The following is a 21,543-nucleotide window of genomic DNA, read 5'->3' as shown; positions in this document are numbered from 1 at the left end:
TTCTCTCTCTCTCTCCCATCCCATCTCTCTCTCTCCCTCCCTGTCTCTCTCTCTCTCATCCCGTTGCTCTCTCTCTCCCACCCCGTCTCTATCTCTCTCTCTCCCACCCCGTCTCTCTCTCTCTCCCACCCCGTCTCTCTCTCTCTCCCACCCTGTCTCTCTCTCCCACCTGTCTCTCTCTCTCTCTTTCTCCCACCCCGTCTCTCTCTCTCTCCCACCCCATCTCTCACTCTCCCCCCCATCTCTCTCTCTTTCCCCCCCATCTCTCTCTCTCTCCCTCCCCATCTCTCTCTCTCTCCCTCCACCTCTTTCTCTCCCTCTCTCTCTCACCCCGTCTCTCTCTCTCCCACCCGTCTCTCTCTCTCTCTCTCCCACCCCGTCTCTCTCTCTCCCACCCCGTCTCTCTCTCTCCCACCCCGTCTCTCTCTCTCCCACCCCGTCTCTCTCTCTCACACCCGTCTCTCTCTCTCTCTCTCTCTCCCACCCCGTCTCTTTTTCTCTCTCTATCTCCCACCCCATCTCTCTCTCTCACCCCGTCTCTTTCTCTCTCTCTCCCACCCGTCTCTCTCTCTCTCTCCCACCCCGTCTCTCTCCCACCCTGTCTCTTTCTCTCTCTCTCCCACCCCGTCTCTCTCTCCCACCTTGTCTCTCTCTCTCCCCCCATCCCGTCTCTCTCTCTCCCACCCCGTCTCTCTCTCTCTCTCCCACCTGTCTCTCTCTCTCCCACCCAGTCTCTCTCTCTCTCTCTCCCACCCCGTCTCTCTCTCTCCCACCCGTCTCTCTCTCTCTCTCCCACCCCGTCTCTCTCTCTCCCACCCCGTCTCTCTCTCTACCACCCCATCTCTCTCTCTCTCCCACCCCGTCTCTCTCTTTCCAACTCACCTGTCTCTCTCTCTTTCTCTCTCTCTCTCCCACCCGACTCTCTCTCTCTATCCCACCCCGTCTCTCTCTCTCTCACACCCCGTCTCTCTCTCTCTCCCACTCCGTCTCTCTCTCTCTCCCACCCCATCTCTCTCTCTCTCCCACACCATCTCTCTCTCTCCCACCCGTCTCTCTCTCTGTCTCCCACCATGTCTCTCTCTCTCTCTCCCACCCGTCTCTCTCTCTCTCCCACCCCATCTCACTCTCCCACCCCGTCTCTCTCTCTCTCTCCCACCTGTCTCTCTCTCTCCCACCCAGTCTCTCTCTCTCTCTCCCACCCCGTCTCTCTCTCTCTCCCACTCCGTCTCTCTCTCCCACCCCATCTCTCTCTCTCTCTCTCTCTCCCACCCCGTCTCTCTTTCTCTCTCTCTCTCCCATCCCATCTCTCTCTCTCCCTCCCTGTCTCTCTCTCTCTCATCCCGTTGCTCTCTCTCTCCCACCCCGTCTCTATCTCTCTCTCTCCCACCCCGTCTCTCTCTCTCTCCCACCCCGTCTCTCTCTCTCTCCCACCCTGTCTCTCTCTCCCACCTGTCTCTCTCTCTCTCTTTCTCCCACCCAGTCTCTCTCTCTCTCTCCCACCCCGTCTCTCTCTCTCTCCCACTCCGTCTCTCTCTCCCACCCCATCTCTCTCTCTCTCTCTCTCCCACCCCGTCTCTCTTTCTCTCTCTCTCTCCCACCCCATCTCTCTCTCTCCCTCCCTGTCTCTCTCTCTCTCATCCCGTTGCTCTCTCTCTCCCACCCCGTCTCTATCTCTCTCTCTCCCACCCCGTCTCTCTCTCTCTCCCACCCCGTCTCTCTCTCTCTCCCACCCTGTCTCTCTCTCTCCCACCTGTCTCTCTCTCTCCCTTTCTCCCACCCCGTCTCTCTCTCTCTCCCACCCCATCTCTCACTCTCCCCCCATCTCTCTCTCTCTCCCCCCCATCTCTCTCTCTCTCCCTCCCCATCTCTCTCTCTCTCCCTCCACCTCTTTCTCTCCCTCTCTCTCTCACCCCGTCTCTCTCTCTCCCACCCGTCTCTCTCTCTCTCTCTCCCACCCCGTCTCTCTCTCTCCCACCCCGTCTCTCTCTCTCCCACCCCGTCTCTCTCTCTCCCACCCCGTCTCTCTCTCTCACACCCGTCTCTCTCTCTCTCTCTCTCCCACCCCGTCTCTATCTCTCCCACCCGTCTCTCTCTCTCCCACCCCATCTCTCTCTCTCTCTCTCTCTCCCACCCCGTCTCTCTCACTCTACCACTCAGTCTCTCTCTTCCACCCCATCTCTCTCTCTCTCTCTCTCTCTCTCTCTCCCACCCCGTCTCTTTTTCTCTCTCTATCTCCCACCCCATCTCTCTCTCTCACCCCGTCTCTTTCTCTCTCTCTCCCACCCGTCTCTCTCTCTCTCTCCCACCCCGTCTCTCTCCCACCCTGTCTCTTTCTCTCTCTCTCCCACCCCGTCTCTCTCTCTCCCACCTTGTCTCTCTCTCTCCCCCCATCCCGTCTCTCTCTCTCCCACCCCGTCTCTCTCTCTCTCTCCCACCTGTCTCTCTCTCTCCCACCCAGTCTCTCTCTCTCTCTCTCCCACCCCGTCTCTCTCTCTCCCACCCGTCTCTCTCTCTCTCTCCCACCCCGTCTCTCTCTCTCCCACCCCGTCTCTCTCTCTACCACCCCATCTCTCTCTCTCTCCCACCCCGTCTCTCTCTTTCCAACTCACCTGTCTCTCTCTCTTTCTCTCTCTCTCTCCCACCCGACTCTCTCTCTCTATCCCACCCCGTCTCTCTCTCTCTCACACCCCGTCTCTCTCTCTCTCCCACTCCGTCTCTCTCTCTCTCCCACCCCATCTCTCTCTCTCTCCCACACCATCTCTCTCTCTCCCACCCGTCTCTCTCTCTGTCTCCCACCATGTCTCTCTCTCTCTCTCCCACCCGTCTCTCTCTCTCTCCCACCCCATCTCACTCTCCCACCCCGTCTCTCTCTCTCTCTCCCACCTGTCTCTCTCTCTCCCACCCAGTCTCTCTCTCTCTCTCTCCCACCCCGTCTCTCTCTCTCTCCCACTCCGTCTCTCTCTCCCACCCCATCTCTCTCTCTCTCTCTCTCTCTCCCACCCCGTCTCTCTTTCTCTCTCTCTCTCCCATCCCATCTCTCTCTCTCCCTCCCTGTCTCTCTCTCTCTCATCCCGTTGCTCTCTCTCTCCCACCCCGTCTCTATCTCTCTCTCTCCCACCCCGTCTCTCTCTCTCTCCCACCCCGTCTCTCTCTCTCTCCCACCCTGTCTCTCTCTCCCACCTGTCTCTCTCTCTCTCTTTCTCCCACCCCGTCTCTCTCTCTCTCCCACCCCATCTCTCACTCTCCCCCCCATCTCTCTCTCTTTCCCCCCCATCTCTCTCTCTCTCCCTCCCCATCTCTCTCTCTCTCCCTCCACCTCTTTCTCTCCCTCTCTCTCTCACCCCGTCTCTCTCTCTCCCACCCGTCTCTCTCTCTCTCTCTCCCACCCCGTCTCTCTCTCCCCCACCCCGTCTCTCTCTCTCCCACCCCGTCTCTCTCTCTCCCACCCCGTCTCTCTCTCTCACACCCGTCTCTCTCTCTATCTCTCTCTCCCACCCCGTCTCTATCTCTCCCACCCGTCTCTCTCTCTCCCACCCCGTCTCTCTCTCTCTCTCTCCCACCCCGTCTCTCTCACTCTCCCACTCAGTCTCTCTCTCCCACCCCATCTCTCTCTCTCTCTCTCTCTCTCTCTCCCACCCCGTCTCTTTTTCTCTCTCTATCTCCCACCCCATCTCTCTCTCTCACCCCGTCTCTTTCTCTCTCTCTCCCACCCGTCTCTCTCTCTCTCTCCCACCCCGTCTCTCTCCCACCCCGTCTCTTTCTCTCTTCTCCCACCCCGTCTCTCTCTCTCCCACCCTGTCTCTCTCTCTCCCCCCATCCCGTCTCTCTCTCTCCCACCCCGTCTCTCTCTCTCTCTCCCACCTGTCTCTCTCTCTCCCACCCAGTCTCTCTCTCTCTCCCACCCCGTCTCTCTCTCTCTCCCACTCCGTCTCTCTCTCCCACCCCATATCTCTCTCTCTCTCTCTCTCCCACCCCGTCTCTCTTTCTCTCTCTCTCTCCCACCCCATCTCTCTCTCTCCCTCCCTGTCTCTCTCTCTCTCATCCTGTTGCTCTCTCTCTCCCACCCCATCTCTATCTCTCTCTCTCCCACCCCGTCTCTCTCTCTCTCCCCCACCCCGTCTCTCTCTCTCTCCCACCCTGTCTCTCTCTCTCCCACCCTGTCTCTCTCTCTCCCACCTGTCTCTCTCTCTCTCTCTCACTTTCCTTTCCTTTCTTGTTCTTCTTCTCTCTCTTCAGTCTCCTCTCTTCTTCTCTCTCTTTCTCCCACCCCGTCTCTCTCTCTCTCCCACCCCATCTCTCTCTCTCCCCCCCATCTCTCTCTCTCTCCCCCCCCATCTCTCTCTCTCTCCCTCCCCATCTCTCTCTCTCCCTCCACCTCTCTCTCTCCCTCTCTCTCCCACCCCGTCTCTATCTCTCTCCCACCCTGTCTCTCTCTCCCACCTGTCTCTCTCTCTCTCTCTTTCTCCCACCCTGTCTCTCTCTCTCTCCCACCCCATCTCTCTCTCTCCCCCCCATCTCTCACTCTCTCCCCCCCATCTCTCTCTCTCTCCCTCCCCATCTCTCTCTCTCTCCCTCCACCTCTCTCTCTCCCTCTCTCTCTCTCACCCCGTCTCTCTATCTCCCACCCATCTCTCTCTCTCTCTCTCCCACCCCGTCTCTCTCTCTCCCACCCCGTCTCTCTCTCTCCCACCCCGTCTCTCTCTCTCCCACACCGTCTCTCTCTCTCCCACCCCGTCTCTCTCTCTCCCACCCCGTCTCTCTCTCTCCCACCACGTCTCTCTCTCTCCCACCCCGTCTCTCTCTCTCCCACCCCGTCTCTCTCTCTCCCACCCTGTCTCTCTCTCTCCCACCCTGTCTCTCTCTCCCACCCTGTCTCTCTCTCTCCCACCCGTCTCTCTCTCTCCCACCCCATCTCTCTCTCTCTCTCTCTCCCACCCCGTATCTTTCTCTCTCTCTCTCCCACCCCATCTCTCTCTCACCCCGTCTCTTTCTCTCTCTCTCTCAACCGTCTCTCTCTGTTTCTCCCATCCCGTCTCTCTCTCTCCCACCCCGTCTCTTTCTCTCTCTCTCCCACCCCGTCTCTCTCTCTCCCACCCTGTCTCTCTCTCTCCCCCCATCCCGTGTCTCTCTCTCCCACCCCGTCTCTCTCTCTCCCACCCCATTTCTCTCTCTCTCTCCCACCTCGTCTCTCTCTCTCCCCCACCCCGTCTCTCTCTCTCTCTCACCCCGTCTCTCTCTCTCCCACCCCATCTCTCTCTCTCTCTCTCTCCCAGCCCGTCTCTCTCTCTCCCCCACCCCATCTCTCTCTCCCTCCCACCCCATCTCTCTCTCTATCTCTCCCACCCTGTCTCTCTCACTCTCTCCCACCTGTCTCTCTCTCTCTCCCACCCCATCTCTCTCTCTCTCTCCCACCCCATCTATCACTCTCTCCCACCATGTCTCTCTCTCTCCCACCCCATCTCTCTCTCTCTACCACCCCATCTCTCTCTCCCTCTCTCTCTCACCCCATCTCTCTCTCTCCCACCCCGTCTCTCTCTCTCTCTCCCATGCCGTCTCTCTCTCTCGCCCACCCCGCCTCTCTCTCTCTCACCCCCCGTCACTCTCTCTCCCACCCCGTCTCTCTCTCTCTCTCTCTCCCACACCGTCTCTCTCTCTCTCCCACCCCGTCTCTTTCTCTCTCCCACCTCGTCTCTCTCTCTTTCTCTCTCTCTCTCCCACCCGTCTCTCTCTCTCTCTCCCACCCCGTCTCTCTCTCTCTCCCACCCCGTCTCACTCTCTCTCTCCCACCCCGTCTCTCTCTCTCCCACCCCGTCTCTCTCTCTCTCCAACACCGTCTCTCTCTCTCTCTTACTCTCCCACTCGTCTCTCTCTCCCACCCCGTCTCTCTCTCTCCCACCCCGTCTCTCTATCTCTCTCCCACCCCATCTCTCTCTCTCTCTCTCCCAACCCATCTCTCTCTCCCTCTCTCTCCTACCCCGTCTCTCTCTCTATCTCTCCCACCCCGTCTCTCTCTCTCTCCCACCCCGTCTCTCTCTCTCTCTCCCCGTCTCTCTCTCTCCCACCCCGTCACTCTCTCTCTCTCTCTCCCACCCCGTCTCTCTCTCTCCCACCCCGTCTCTCTCTCTCTCCCACCCGTCTCCCTCTCTTTCTCTCTCTCCCACCCGTCTCTCTCTCTCTCTCCCACCCCGTCTCTCTATCTCTCCCACCTCGTCTCTCTCTCTTTCTCTCTCTCTCCCACCCCATCTCTCTCTCCCACCCCATCTCTCTCTCTCCCACCCCATCTCTCTCTCCCTCTCACCCCGTCTCTCTCTCTCCCACCCCGTCTCTCTCTCTCCCACCCGTCTCTCTCTCTCTCCCACCCTGTCTCTCTCTATCTCCCACCCCGTCTCTCTATCTCCCACCCCGTCTCTCTCTCTCTCCCACCCTGTCTCTCTCTCTCCCACCCCGTCTCTCTCTCTCTCTCCCATCCCATCTCTCTCTCTCCCACCCCGTCTCTCTCTCTCTCCCACCCCGTCTCTCTCTCTCTCTCCCACCCAATCTCTCTCTCTCTCCCACACCATTTCTCTCTCTCTCCCACCCCATCTCTCTCTCCCTCTCTCTCTCACCCCGTCTCTCTCTCTCCCACCCTGTCTCTCTCTCTCTCCCACCCCGTCTCTCTCTCTCTCCCACCCCGTCTCTCTCTCTCTCCCACCCCATCTCTCTCTCTCTCCCCCCATCTCTCTCTCTAAAACCTCGTCTCTCTCTCTCTCCCACCCCATCTCTCTCTCTCTTTCTCTCTCTCTCTCCCACCCACTCTCTCTCTCTCTCCCACCCCGTCTCTCTCACTCTCTCCCACCCATCTCTCTCTCTCTCCCACCCCGTCTCTCTCTCTCTCCCACCCCATCTCTCTCCCTCTCCCCCATCTCTCTCTCTCCCACCCCGTCTCTCTCTCTCTCCCACCCCGTCTCTCTCTCTTTCTCTCTATCTCTCCCAACCGACTCTCTCTCTCTCTCTCCCACCCCGTCTCTCTCTCTCTCTCCCACCCTATCTCTCTCTCTCTCTCCCACCCCGTCTCTCTCTCTCTCTCTCCCACCCCATCTCTCTCTCTACCACCCCATCTCTCTCTCTCTCCCACCCCGTCCCTCTCTTTCCAACTCACCCCGTCTCTCTCTCTTTCTCTCTCTCTCTCCCACCCGACTCTCTCTCTCTCTCCCACCCGACTCTCTCTCTCTCTCCCACCCCGTCTCTCTCTCTCTCCCACCCCATCTCTCTCTCTCTCCCACCACGTCTCCCTCTCTCTCCCACCCCGTCTCTCTCTCTCCCACCCGTCTCTCTCTCTGTCTCCCACCCTGTCTCTCTCTCTCTCTCTCTCCCACCCATCTCTCTCTCTCCCACCCCATCTCTCTCTCCCACCCCGTCTCTCTCTCTCTCTCCCACCTGTCTCTCTCTCTCCCACCCAGTCTCTCTCTCTCTCTCCCACCCCGTCTCTCTCTCTTTCCCACTCCGTCTCTCTCTCCCACCCCATCTCTCTCTCTCTCTCTCTCTTTCTCTCTCTCTCCCACCCCGTCTCTCTTTCTCTCTCTCTCTCCCACCCCATCTCTCTCCCTCCCTGTCTCTCTCTCTCCCACCCCATCTCTCTCTCTCTCCCACACCATTTCTCTCTCTCTCCCACCCCATCTCTCTCTCCCTCTCTCTCTCACCCCATCTCTCTCTCTCCCACCCTGTCTCTCTCTCTCTCTCCCACCCCGTCTCTCTCTCTCTCCCACCCCGTCTCTCTCTCTCTCCCACCCCATCTCTCTCTCTCTCCCCCCATCTCTCTCTCTAAAACCTCGTCTCTCTCTCTCTCCCACCCCAACTCTCTCTCTCTTTCTCTCTCTCTCTCCCACCCACTCTCTCTCTCTCTCCCACCCCGTCTCTCTCTCTCTCCCACCCCATCTCTCTCTCTCTCCCCCCATCTCTCTCTCTAAAACCTCGTTTCTCTCTCTCTCCCACCCCGTCTCTCTCTCTCTTTCTCTCTCTCTCTCCCACCCACTCTCTCTCTCTCTCCCACCCGTCTCTCTCACTCTCTCCCACCCGTCTCTCTCTCTCTCCCACCCCGTCTCTCTCTCTCTCCCACCCCATCTCTCTCTCTCTCCCACCCCGTCTCTCTCCCTCTCCCCCATCTCTCTCTCTCCCACCCCGTCTCTCTCTCTCTCCCACCCCGTCTCTCTCTCTTTCTCTCTATTTCTCCCAACCGACTCTCTCTCTCTCTCTCTCCCACCCCGTCTCTCTCTCTCTCTCCCACCCTATCTCTCTCTCTCTCTCCCACCCCGTCTCTCTCTCTCTCTCTCCCACCCTGTCTCTCTCTCTACCACCCCATCTCTCTCTCTCTCCCACCCCGTCCCTCTCTTTCCAACTCACCCCGTCTCTCTCTCTTTCTCTCTCTCTCTCCCACCCGACTCTCTCTCTCTCTCTCTCTCTCCCACCCCGTCTCTCTCTCTCTCCCACCCCGTCTCTCTCTCTCTCCCACCACGTCTCTCTCTCTCTCCCACCCCGTCTCTCTCTCTCCCACCCGTCTCTCTCTCTCTGTCTCCCACCCTGTCTCTCTCTCTCTCTCCCACCCGTCTCTCTCTCTCTCCCACCCCATCTCTCTCTCCCACCCCGTCTCTCTCTCTCTCTCTCCCACCTGTCTCTCTCTCTCCCACCCAGTCTCTCTCTCTCTCTCTCTCCCACCCCGTCTCTCTCTCTTTCCCACTCCGTCTCTCTCTCCCACCCCATCTCTCTCTCTCTCTCTTTCTCTCTCTCTCCCACCCCGTCTCTCTTTCTCTCTCTCTCTCCCACCCCATCTCTCTCCCTCCCTGTCTCTCTCTCCCATCCCGTTGCTCTCTCTCTCCCACCCTGTCTCTCTCTCTCCCACCCCGTCTCTATCTCTCTCTCTCCACCCCGTCTCTCTCTCTCTCCCACCCTGTCTCTCTCTCTCCCACCTGTCTCTCTCTCTCTCTTTCTCCCACCCCGTCTTTCTCTCTCTCCCACCCCATCTCTCTCTCTCCCCCCATCTCTCTCTCTCTCCCCCCCATCTCTCTCTCTCTCCCTCCCCATCTCTCTCTCTCTCCCTCCACCTCTCTCTCTCCCTCTCTCTCTCACCCCGTCTCTCTCTCTCCCACCCGTCTCTCTCTCTCTCTCTCTCCCACCCCATCTCTCTCTCTTCCACCCCGTCTCTCTCTCTCCCACCCCGTCTCTCTCTCTCCCACCCCGTCTCTCTCTCTCCCACCCAGTCTCTCTCTCCCACCCCGTCTCTCTTTCTCTCCCACCCCATCTCTCTCTCTCCCCCCATCTCTCTCTCTCTCCCCCCCCACCTCTCTCTCTCTCTCTCTCTCCCACCCCGTCTCTTTTTCTCTCTCTCTCCCACCCCATCTCTCTCTCTCACACCGTCTCTTTCTCTCTCTCTCCCACCCGTCTCTCTCTCTCTCCCACCCCGTCTCTCTATCTCTCCCACCTCGTCTCTCTCTCTCTCTCTCTCTCCCACCCCATCTCTCTCTCTCTCCCACCCCGTCTCTCTCTCTCTCCCACCCCTTCTCACTCTCTCTCTCCCACCCCGTCTCTCTCTCTCCCAACCCGTCCTTCTCTCTCTCCCACACCGTCTCTCTCTCTCTCTCTTACTCTCCCACCCGTCTCTCTCTCTCTCTCCCATCCCGTCTCTCTCTCTCTCCCACCCCGTCTCTCTATCTCTCTCCCACCCCATCTCTCTCTCTCTCTCCCAACCCATCTCTCTCTCTCTCCCACCCCATCTCTTTCTCCCTCTCTCTCCTACCCCGTCTCTCTCTCTATCTCTCCCACCCCGTCTCTCTCTCTCCCACCCCGTCTCTCTATCTCTCTCCCACCCCATCTCTCTCTCTCTCTCTCCCAACCCATCTCTCTCTCCCTCTCTCTCCTACCCCGTCTCTCTCTCTATCTCTCCCACCCCGTCTCTCTCTCTCTCCCACCCCGTCTCTCTCTCTCTCTCCCCGTCTCTCTCTCTCCCACCCCGTCACTCTCTCTCTCTCTCTCCCACCCCGTCTCTCTCTCTCCCACCCCGTCTCTCTCTCTCTCCCACCCGTCTCCCTCTCTTTCTCTCTCTCCCACCCGTCTCTCTCTCTCTCTCCCACCCCGTCTCTCTATCTCTCCCACCTCGTCTCTCTCTCTTTCTCTCTCTCTCCCACCCCATCTCTCTCTCCCACCCCATCTCTCTCTCTCCCACCCCATCTCTCTCTCCCTCTCACCCCGTCTCTCTCTCTCCCACCCCGTCTCTCTCTCTCCCACCCGTCTCTCTCTCTCTCCCACCCTGTCTCTCTCTATCTCCCACCCCGTCTCTCTATCTCCCACCCCGTCTCTCTCTCTCTCCCACCCTGTCTCTCTCTCTCCCACCCCGTCTCTCTCTCTCTCTCCCATCCCATCTCTCTCTCTCCCACCCCGTCTCTCTCTCTCTCCCACCCCGTCTCTCTCTCTCTCTCCCACCCAATCTCTCTCTCTCTCCCACACCATTTCTCTCTCTCTCCCACCCCATCTCTCTCTCCCTCTCTCTCTCACCCCGTCTCTCTCTCTCCCACCCTGTCTCTCTCTCTCTCTCCCACCCCGTCTCTCTCTCTCTCCCACCCCGTCTCTCTCTCTCTCCCACCCCATCTCTCTCTCTCTCCCCCCATCTCTCTCTCTAAAACCGCGTCTCTCTCTCTCTCCCACCCCATCTCTCTCTCTCTTTCTCTCTCTCTCTCCCACCCACTCTCTCTCTCTCTCCCACCCCGTCTCTCTCACTCTCTCCCACCCATCTCTCTCTCTCTCCCACCCCGTCTCTCTCTCTCTCCCACCCCATCTCTCTCCCTCTCCCCCATCTCTCTCTCTCCCACCCCGTCTCTCTCTCTCTCCCACCCCGTCTCTCTCTCTTTCTCTCTATCTCTCCCAACCGACTCTCTCTCTCTCTCTCTCTCCCACCCCGTCTCTCTCTCTCTCTCCCACCCTATCTCTCTCTCTCTCTCCCACCCCGTCTCTCTCTCTCTCTCTCCCACCCCATCTCTCTCTCTACCACCCCATCTCTCTCTCTCTCCCACCCCGTCCCTCTCTTTCCAACTCACCCCGTCTCTCTCTCTTTCTCTCTCTCTCTCCCACCCGACTCTCTCTCTCTCTCCCACCCGACTCTCTCTCTCTCTCCCACCCCGTCTCTCTCTCTCTCCCACCCCATCTCTCTCTCTCTCCCACCACGTCTCCCTCTCTCTCCCACCCCGTCTCTCTCTCTCCCACCCGTCTCTCTCTCTGTCTCCCACCCTGTCTCTCTCTCTCTCTCTCTCCCACCCATCTCTCTCTCTCCCACCCCATCTCTCTCTCCCACCCCGTCTCTCTCTCTCTCTCCCACCTGTCTCTCTCTCTCCCACCCAGTCTCTCTCTCTCTCTCCCACCCCGTCTCTCTCTCTTTCCCACTCCGTCTCTCTCTCCCACCCCATCTCTCTCTCTCTCTCTCTCTTTCTCTCTCTCTCCCACCCCGTCTCTCTTTCTCTCTCTCTCTCCCACCCCATCTCTCTCCCTCCCTGTCTCTCTCTCTCCCACCCCATCTCTCTCTCTCTCCCACACCATTTCTCTCTCTCTCCCACCCCATCTCTCTCTCCCTCTCTCTCTCACCCCATCTCTCTCTCTCCCACCCTGTCTCTCTCTCTCTCTCCCACCCCGTCTCTCTCTCTCTCCCACCCCGTCTCTCTCTCTCTCCCACCCCATCTCTCTCTCTCTCCCCCCATCTCTCTCTCTAAAACCTCGTCTCTCTCTCTCTCCCACCCCAACTCTCTCTCTCTTTCTCTCTCTCTCTCCCACCCACTCTCTCTCTCTCTCCCACCCCGTCTCTCTCTCTCTCCCACCCCATCTCTCTCTCTCTCCCCCCATCTCTCTCTCTAAAACCTCGTTTCTCTCTCTCTCCCACCCCGTCTCTCTCTCTCTTTCTCTCTCTCTCTCCCACCCACTCTCTCTCTCTCTCCCACCCGTCTCTCTCACTCTCTCCCACCCGTCTCTCTCTCTCTCCCACCCCGTCTCTCTCTCTCTCCCACCCCATCTCTCTCTCTCTCCCACCCCGTCTCTCTCCCTCTCCCCCATCTCTCTCTCTCCCACCCCGTCTCTCTCTCTCTCCCACCCCGTCTCTCTCTCTTTCTCTCTATTTCTCCCAACCGACTCTCTCTCTCTCTCTCTCCCACCCCGTCTCTCTCTCTCTCTCCCACCCTATCTCTCTCTCTCTCTCCCACCCCGTCTCTCTCTCTCTCTCTCCCACCCTGTCTCTCTCTCTACCACCCCATCTCTCTCTCTCTCCCACCCCGTCCCTCTCTTTCCAACTCACCCCGTCTCTCTCTCTTTCTCTCTCTCTCTCCCACCCGACTCTCTCTCTCTCTCTCTCCCACCCCGTCTCTCTCTCTCTCCCACCCCGTCTCTCTCTCTCTCCCACCACGTCTCTCTCTCTCTCCCACCCCGTCTCTCTCTCTCCCACCCGTCTCTCTCTCTCTGTCTCCCACCCTGTCTCTCTCTCTCTCTCCCACCCGTCTCTCTCTCTCTCCCACCCCATCTCTCTCTCCCACCCCGTCTCTCTCTCTCTCTCTCCCACCTGTCTCTCTCTCTCCCACCCAGTCTCTCTCTCTCTCTCTCTCCCACCCCGTCTCTCTCTCTTTCCCACTCCGTCTCTCTCTCCCACCCCATCTCTCTCTCTCTCTCTTTCTCTCTCTCTCCCACCCCGTCTCTCTTTCTCTCTCTCTCTCCCACCCCATCTCTCTCCCTCCCTGTCTCTCTCTCCCATCCCGTTGCTCTCTCTCTCCCACCCTGTCTCTCTCTCTCCCACCCCGTCTCTATCTCTCTCTCTCCCACCCCGTCTCTCTCTCTCTCCCACCCTGTCTCTCTCTCTCCCACCTGTCTCTCTCTCTCTCTTTCTCCCACCCCGTCTTTCTCTCTCTCCCACCCCATCTCTCTCTCTCCCCCCATCTCTCTCTCTCTCCCCCCCATCTCTCTCTCTCTCCCTCCCCATCTCTCTCTCTCTCCCTCCACCTCTCTCTCTCCCTCTCTCTCTCACCCCGTCTCTCTCTCTCCCACCCGTCTCTCTCTCTCTCTCTCTCCCACCCCATCTCTCTCTCTTCCACCCCGTCTCTCTCTCTCCCACCCCGTCTCTCTCTCTCCCACCCCGTCTCTCTCTCTCCCACCCAGTCTCTCTCTCCCACCCCGTCTCTCTTTCTCTCCCACCCCATCTCTCTCTCTCCCCCCATCTCTCTCTCTCTCCCCCCCCACCTCTCTCTCTCTCTCTCTCTCCCACCCCGTCTCTTTTTCTCTCTCTCTCCCACCCCATCTCTCTCTCTCACACCGTCTCTTTCTCTCTCTCTCCCACCCGTCTCTCTCTCTCTCCCACCCCGTCTCTCTATCTCTCCCACCTCGTCTCTCTCTCTCTCTCTCTCTCCCACCCCATCTCTCTCTCTCTCCCACCCCGTCTCTCTCTCTCTCCCACCCCTTCTCACTCTCTCTCTCCCACCCCGTCTCTCTCTCTCCCAACCCGTCCTTCTCTCTCTCCCACACCGTCTCTCTCTCTCTCTCTTACTCTCCCACCCGTCTCTCTCTCTCTCTCCCATCCCGTCTCTCTCTCTCTCCCACCCCGTCTCTCTATCTCTCTCCCACCCCATCTCTCTCTCTCTCTCCCAACCCATCTCTCTCTCTCTCCCACCCCATCTCTTTCTCCCTCTCTCTCCTACCCCGTCTCTCTCTCTATCTCTCCCACCCCGTCTCTCTCTCTCCCACCCCATATCTCTCTCTCTCCCCTGCCTCTCTCTATCCCACCCCGTCACTCTCTCTCTCTCTCCCACCCTGTCTCTCTCTCTCCCACCCCGTCTCTCTATCTCTCCCACCCCGTCTCCCTCTCTTTCTCTCTCTCTCTCTCTCCCACCAGTCTCTCTCTCTCTCTCTCCCACCCCGTCTCTCTATCTCTCCCACCTCGTCTCTCTCTCTCTCTCTCTCTCCCACCCCATCTCTCTCTCTCCCACCCCGTCTCTCTCTCTCTCCCACCCCGTCTCTCTCTCTCTCCCACCCCATCTCTCTCTCTCCCCCCATCTCTCTCTCCCACCCCGTATCTCTCTCTCTCCCACCCTGTCTTTCTCTCTCTTTTTCTCTCTCTCTCCCACCCGACTCTCTCTCTCTCTCCCACCCCGTCTCTCTCACTCTCTCCCACCCGTCTCTCTCTCTCTCCCACCCCGTCTCTCTCTCTCTCTCTCTCTCCCACCCCATCTCTCTCTCTCTCCCACCCCTTCTCTCTCTCTCTCCCCCATCTCTCTCTCTCCCACCCCGTCTCTCTCTCTCTCCCACCCCGTCTCTCTCTCTTTCTCTCTCTCTCTCCCACCCGACTTTCTCTCTCTCTCTCTCCCACCCCATCTCTCTCTCTCCCACCCGTCTCTCTCTCTCTCTCCCACCCCGTCTCTCTCTCTCCCACCCCGTCTCTCTCTCTACCACCCCATCTCTCTCTCTCTCCCACCCCGTCTCTCTCTTTCCAACTCACCTGTCTCTCTCTCTTTCTCTCTCTCTCTCCCACCCGACTCTCTCTCTCTATCCCACCCCGTCTCTCTCTCTCTCACACCCCATCTCTCTCTCTCTCCCACACCATCTCTCTCTCTCCCACCCGTCTCTCTCTCTGTCTCCCACCATGTCTCTCTCTCTCTCTCCCACCCGTCTCTCTCTCTCTCCCACCCCATCTCTCTCTCCCACCCCGTCTCTCTCTCTCTCTCCCACCTGTCTCTCTCTCTCCCACCCAGTCTCTCTCTCTCTCTCCCACCCCGTCTCTCTCTCTCTCCCACTCCGTCTCTCTCTCCCACCCCATCTCTCTCTCTCTCTCTCTCCCACCCCGTCTCTCTTTCTCTCTCTCTCTCCCACCACATCTCTCTCTCTCCCTCCCTGTCTCTCTCTCTCTCATCCCGTTGCTCTCTCTCTCCCACCCCGTCTCTATCTCTCTCTCTCCCACCCCGTCTCTCTCTCTCTCCCACCCCGTCTCTCTCTCTCTCTCCCCGTCTCTCTCTCTCCCACCCCGTCACTCTCTCTCTCTCTCTCCCACCCCGTCTCTCTCTCTCCCACCCCGTCTCTCTCTCTCTCCCACCCGTCTCCCTCTCTTTCTCTCTCTCCCACCCGTCTCTCTCTCTCTCTCCCACCCCGTCTCTCTATCTCTCCCACCTCGTCTCTCTCTCTTTCTCTCTCTCTCCCACCCCATCTCTCTCTCCCACCCCATCTCTCTCTCTCCCACCCCATCTCTCTCTCCCTCTCACCCCGTCTCTCTCTCTCCCACCCCGTCTCTCTCTCTCCCACCCGTCTCTCTCTCTCCCACCCTGTCTCTCTCTATCTCCCACCCCGTCTCTCTATCTCCCACCCCGTCTCTCTCTCTCTCCCACCCTGTCTCTCTCTCTCCCACCCCGTCTCTCTCTCTCTCTCCCATCCCATCTCTCTCTCTCCCACCCCGTCTCTCTCTCTCTCCCACCCCGTCTCTCTCTCTCTCTCCCACCCCATCTCTCTCTCTCTCCCACACCATGTCTCTCTCTCTCCCACCCCATCTCTCTCTCCCTCTCTCTCTCACCCCGTCTCTCTCTCTCCCACCCTGTCTCTCTCTCTCTCTCCCACCCCGTCTCTCTCTCTCTCCCACCCCGTCTCTCTCTCTCTCCCACCCCATCTCTCTCTCTCTCCCCCCATCTCTCTCTCTAAAACCTCGTCTCTCTCTCTCTCCCACCCCATCTCTCTCTCTCTTTCTCTCTCTCTCTCCCACCCACTCTCTCTCTCTCTCCCACCCTGTCTCTCTCACTCTCTCCCACCCATCTCTCTCTCTCTCCCACCCCGTCTCTCTCTCTCTCCCACCCCATCTCTCTCCCTCTCCCCCATCTCTCTCTCTCCCACCCCGTCTCTCTCTCTCTCCCACCCCGTCTCTCTCTCTTTCTCTCTATCTCTCCCAACCGACTCTCTCTCTCTCTCTCTCCCACCCCGTCTCTCTCTCTCTCTCCCACCCTATCTCTCTCTCTCTCTCCCACCCCGTCTCTCTCTCTCTCTCTCCCACCCCATCTCTCTCTCTACCACCCCATCTCTCTCTCTCTCCCACCCCGTCCCTCTCTTTCCAACTCACCCCGTCTCTCTCTCTTTCTCTCTCTCTCTCCCACCCGACTCTCTCTCTCTCTCCCACCCGACGCTCTCTCTCTCTCCCACCCCGTCTCTCTCTCTCTCCCACCCCATCTCTCTCTCTCTCCCACCACGTCTCTCTCTCTCTCCCACCCCGTCTCTCTCTCTCCCACCCGTCTCTCTCTCTGTCTCCCACCCTGTCTCTCTCTCTCTCACTCTCCCACCCATCTCTCTCTCTCCCACCCCATCTCTCTCTCCCACCCCGTCTCTCTCTCTCTCTCCCACCTGTCTCTCTCTCTCCCACCCAGTCTCTCTCTCTCTCTCCCACCCCGTCTCTCTCTCTTTCCCACTCCGTCTCTCTCTCCCACCCCATCTCTCTCTCTCTCTCTCTCTTTCTCTCTCTCTCCCACCCCGTCTCTCTTTCTCTCTCTCTCTCCCACCCCATCTCTCTCCCTCCCTGTCTCTCTCTCTCCCACCCCATCTCTCTCTCTCTCCCACACCATTTCTCTCTCTCTCCCACCCCATCTCTCTCTCCCTCTCTCTCTCACCCCATCTCTCTCTCTCCCACCCTGTCTCTCTCTCTCTCTCCCACCCCGTCTCTCTCTCTCTCCCACCCCGTCTCTCTCTCTCTCCCACCCCATCTCTCTCTCTCTCCCCCCCATCTCTCTCTCTAAAACCTCGTCTCTCTCTCTCTCCCACCCCGTCTCTCTCTCTCTTTCTCTCTCTCTCTCCCACCCACTCTCTCTCTCTCTCCCACCCCGTCTCTCTCTCTCTCCCACCCCATCTCTCTCTCTCTCCCCCCATCTCTCTCTCTAAAACCTCGTTTCTCTCTCTCTCCCACCCCGTCTCTCTCTCTCTTTCTCTCTCTCTCTCCCACCCACTCTCTCTCTCTCTCCCACCCCGTCTCTCTCACTCTCTCCCACCCGTCTCTCTCTCTCTCCCACCCCGTCTCTCTCTCTCTCCCACCCCATCTCTCTCTCTCTCCCACCCCGTCTCTCTCCCTCTCCCCCATCTCTCTCTCTCCCACCCCGTCTCTCTCTCTCTCCCACCCCGTCTCTCTCTCTTTCTCTCTATTTCTCCCAACCGACTCTCTCTCTCTCTCTCTCCCACCCCGTCTCTCTCTCTCTCTCCCACCCTATCTCTCTCTCTCTCTCCCACCCCGTCTCTCTCTCTCTCTCTCCCACCCTGTCTCTATCTCTACCACCCCATCTCTCTCTCTCTCCCACCCCGTCCCTCTCTTTCCAACTCACCCCGTCTCTCTCTCTTTCTCTCTCTCTCTCCCACCCGACTCTCTCTCTCTCTCTCTCCCACCCCGTCTCTCTCTCTCTCCCACCCCGTCTCTCTCTCTCTCCCACCACGTCTCTCTCTCTCTCCCACCCCGTCTCTCTCTCTCCCACCCGTCTCTCTCTCTCTGTCTCCCACCCTGTCTCTCTCTCTCTCTCCCACCCGTCTCTCTCTCTCTCCCACCCCATCTCTCTCTCCCACCCCGTCTCTCTCTCTCTCTCCCACCTGTCTCTCTCTCTCCCACCCAGTCTCTCTCTCTCTCTCTCTCCCACCCCGTCTCTCTCTCTTTCCCACTCCGTCTCTCTCTCCCACCCCATCTCTCTCTCTCTCTCTTTCTCTCTCTCTCCCACCCCGTCTCTCTTTCTCTCTCTCTCTCCCACCCCATCTCTCTCCCTCCCTGTCTCTCTCTCCCATCCCGTTGCTCTCTCTCTCCCACCCTGTCTCTCTCTCTCCCACCCCGTCTCTATCTCTCTCTCTCCCACCCCGTCTCTCTCTCTCTCCCACCCTGTCTCTCTCTCTCCCACCTGTCTCTCTCTCTCTCTTTCTCCCACCCCGTCTTTCTCTCTCTCCCACCCCATCTCTCTCTCTCCCCCCATCTCTCTCTCTCTCCCCCCCATCTCTCTCTCTCTCCCTCCCCATCTCTCTCTCTCTCCCTCCACCTCTCTCTCTCCCTCTCTCTCTCACCCCGTCTCTCTCTCTCCCACCCGTCTCTCTCTCTCTCTCTCCCACCCCATCTCTCTCTCTTCCACCCCGTCTCTCTCTCTCCCACCCCGTCTCTCTCTCTCCCACCCCGTCTCTCTCTCTCCCACCCAGTCTCTCTCTCCCACCCCGTCTCTCTTTCTCTCCCACCCCATCTCTCTCTCTCCCCCCATCTCTCTCTCTCTCCCCCCCCACCTCTCTCTCTCTCTCTCTCTCCCACCCCGTCTCTTTTTCTCTCTCTCTCCCACCCCATCTCTCTCTCTCACACCGTCTCTTTCTCTCTCTCTCCCACCCGTCTCTCTCTCTCTCCCACCCCGTCTCTCTATCTCTCCCACCTCGTCTCTCTCTCTCTCTCTCTCTCCCACCCCATCTCTCTCTCTCTCCCACCCCGTCTCTCTCTCTCTCCCACCCCTTCTCACTCTCTCTCTCCCACCCCGTCTCTCTCTCTCCCAACCCGTCCTTCTCTCTCTCCCACACCGTCTCTCTCTCTCTCTCTTACTCTCCCACCCGTCTCTCTCTCTCTCTCTCTCTCCCATCCCGTCTCTCTCTCTCTCCCACCCCGTCTCTCTATCTCTCTCCCACCCCATCTCTCTCTCTCTCTCCCAACCCATCTCTCTCTCTCTCCCACCCCATCTCTTTCTCCCTCTCTCTCCTACCCCGTCTCTCTCTCTATCTCTCCCACCCCGTCTCTCTCTCTCCCACCCCATATCTCTCTCTCTCCCCTGCCTCTCTCTATCCCACCCCGTCACTCTCTCTCTCTCTCCCACCCCGTCTCTCTCTCTCCCACCCCGTCTCTCTATCTCTCCCACCCCGTCTCCCTCTCTTTCTCTCTCTCTCTCTCTCCCACCAGTCTCTCTCTCTCTCTCTCCCACCCCGTCTCTCTATCTCTCCCACCTCGTCTCTCTCTCTCTCTCTCTCTCCCACCCCATCTCTCTCTCTCCCACCCCGTCTCTCTCTCTCTCCCACCCCGTCTCTCTCTCTCTCCCACCCCATCTCTCTCTCTCCCCCCATCTCTCTCTCTCCCACCCCGTATCTCTCTCTCTCCCACCCTGTCTTTCTCTCTCTTTTTCTCTCTCTCTCCCACCCGACTCTCTCTCTCTCTCCCACCCCGTCTCTCTCACTCTCTCCCACCCGTCTCTCTCTCTCTCCCACCCCGTCTCTCTCTCTCTCTCTCTCCCACCCCATCTCTCTCTCTCTCCCACCCCTTCTCTCTCTCTCTCCCCCATCTCTCTCTCTCCCACCCCGTCTCTCTCTCTCTCCCACCCCGTCTCTCTCTCTTTCTCTCTCTCTCTCCCACCCGACTTTCTCTCTCTCTCTCTCCCACCCCATCTCTCTCTCTCCCACCCGTCTCTCTCTCTCTCTCCCACCCCGTCTCTCTCTCTCCCACCCCGTCTCTCTCTCTACCACCCCATCTCTCTCTCTCTCCCACCCCGTCTCTCTCTTTCCAACTCACCTGTCTCTCTCTCTTTCTCTCTCTCTCTCCCACCCGACTCTCTCTCTCTATCCCACCCCGTCTCTCTCTCTCTCACACCCCGTCTCTCTCTCTCTCCCACTCCGTCTCTCTCTCTCTCCCACCCCATCTCTCTCTCTCTCCCACCCCATCTCTCTCTCCCACCCCGTCTCTCTCTCTCTCTCCCACCTGTCTCTCTCTCTCCCACCCAGTCTCTCTCTCTCTCTCCCACCCCGTCTCTCTCTCTCTCCCACTCCGTCTCTCTCTCCCACCCCATCTCTCTCTCTCTCTCTCTCCCACCCCGTCTCTCTTTCTCTCTCTCTCTCCCACCACATCTCTCTCTCTCCCTCCCTGTCTCTCTCTCTCTCATCCCGTTGCTCTCTCTCTCCCACCCCGTCTCTATCTCTCTCTCTCCCACCCCGTCTCTCTCTCTCTCCCACCCCGTCTCTCTCTCTCTCCCACCCTGTCTCTCTCTCTCCCACCTGTCTCTCTCTCTCTCTTTCTCCCACCCCGTCTCTCTCTCTCTCCCACCCCATCTCTCACTCTCCCCCCATCTCTCTCTCTCTCCCCCCCATCTCTCTCTCTCTCCCTCCCCATCTCTCTCTCTCTCCCTCCACCTCTTTCTCTCCCTCTCTCTCTCACCCCGTCTCTCTCTCTCCCACCCGTCTCTCTCTCTCTCTCTCCCACCCCGTCTCTCTCTCTCTCCCACCCCATCTCTCTCTCTCTCCCCCCATCTCTCTCTCTAAAACCTCGTTTCTCTCTCTCTCCCACCCCGTCTCTCTCTCTCTTTCTCTCTCTCTCTCCCACCCACTCTCTCTCTCTCTCCCACCCGTCTCTCTCACTCTCTCCCACCCGTCTCTCTCTCTCTCCCACCCCGTCTCTCTCTCTCTCCCACCCCATCTCTCTCTCTCTCCCACCCCGTCTCTCTCCCTCTCCCCCATCTCTCTCTCTCCCACCCCGTCTCTCTCTCTCTCCCACCCCGTCTCTCTCTCTTTCTCTCTATTTCTCCCAACCGACTCTCTCTCTCTCTCTCTCCCACCCCGTCTCTCTCTCTCTCTCCCACCCTATCTCTCTCTCTCTCTCCCACCCCGTCTCTCTCTCTCTCTCTCCCACCCTGTCTCTCTCTCTACCACCCCATCTCTCTCTCTCTCCCACCCCGTCCCTCTCTTTCCAACTCACCCCGTCTCTCTCTCTTTCTCTCTCTCTCTCCCACCCGACTCTCTCTCTCTCTCTCTCCCACCCCGTCTCTCTCTCTCTCCCACCCCGTCTCTCTCTCTCTCCCACCACGTCTCTCTCTCTCTCCCACCCCGTCTCTCTCTCTCCCACCCGTCTCTCTCTCTCTGTCTCCCACCCTGTCTCTCTCTCTCTCTCCCACCCGTCTCTCTCTCTCTCCCACCCCATCTCTCTCTCTCTCCCTCCACCTCTCTCTCTCCCTCTCTCTCTCACCCCGTCTCTCTCTCTCCCACCCGTCTCTCTCTCTCTCTCTCCCACCCCATCTCTCTCTCTTCCACCCCGTCTCTCTCTCTCCCACCCCGTCTCTCTCTCTCCCACCCCGTCTCTCTCTCTCCCACCCAGTCTCTCTCTCCCACCCCGTCTCTCTTTCTCTCCCACCCCATCTCTCTCTCTCCCCCCATCTCTCTCTCTCTCCCCCCCCACCTCTCTCTCTCTCTCTCTCTCCCACCCTGTCTCTTTTTCTCTCTCTCTCCCACCCCATCTCTCTCTCTCACACCGTCTCTTTCTCTCTCTCTCCCACCCGTCTCTCTCTCTCTCCCACCCCGTCTCTCTATCTCTCCCACCTCGTCTCTCTCTCTCTCTCTCTCTCCCACCCCATCTCTCTCTCTCTCCCACCCCGTCTCTCTCTCTCTCCCACCCCTTCTCACTCTCTCTCTCCCACCCCGTCTCTCTCTCTCCCAACCCGTCCTTCTCTCTCTCCCACACCGTCTCTCTCTCTCTCTCTTACTCTCCCACCCGTCTCTCTCTCTCTCTCTCTCTCCCATCCCGTCTCTCTCTCTCTCCCACCCCGTCTCTCT

Source organism: Ascaphus truei, unplaced genomic scaffold (genome assembly GCF_040206685.1).
Source record: "Ascaphus truei isolate aAscTru1 unplaced genomic scaffold, aAscTru1.hap1 HAP1_SCAFFOLD_406, whole genome shotgun sequence".
NCBI classification, from domain to species: Eukaryota; Metazoa; Chordata; class Amphibia; order Anura; family Ascaphidae; genus Ascaphus; species Ascaphus truei.
The sequence above is the reverse complement of the archived record's forward strand: the minus strand, read 5'-3'. Positions refer to the sequence as shown.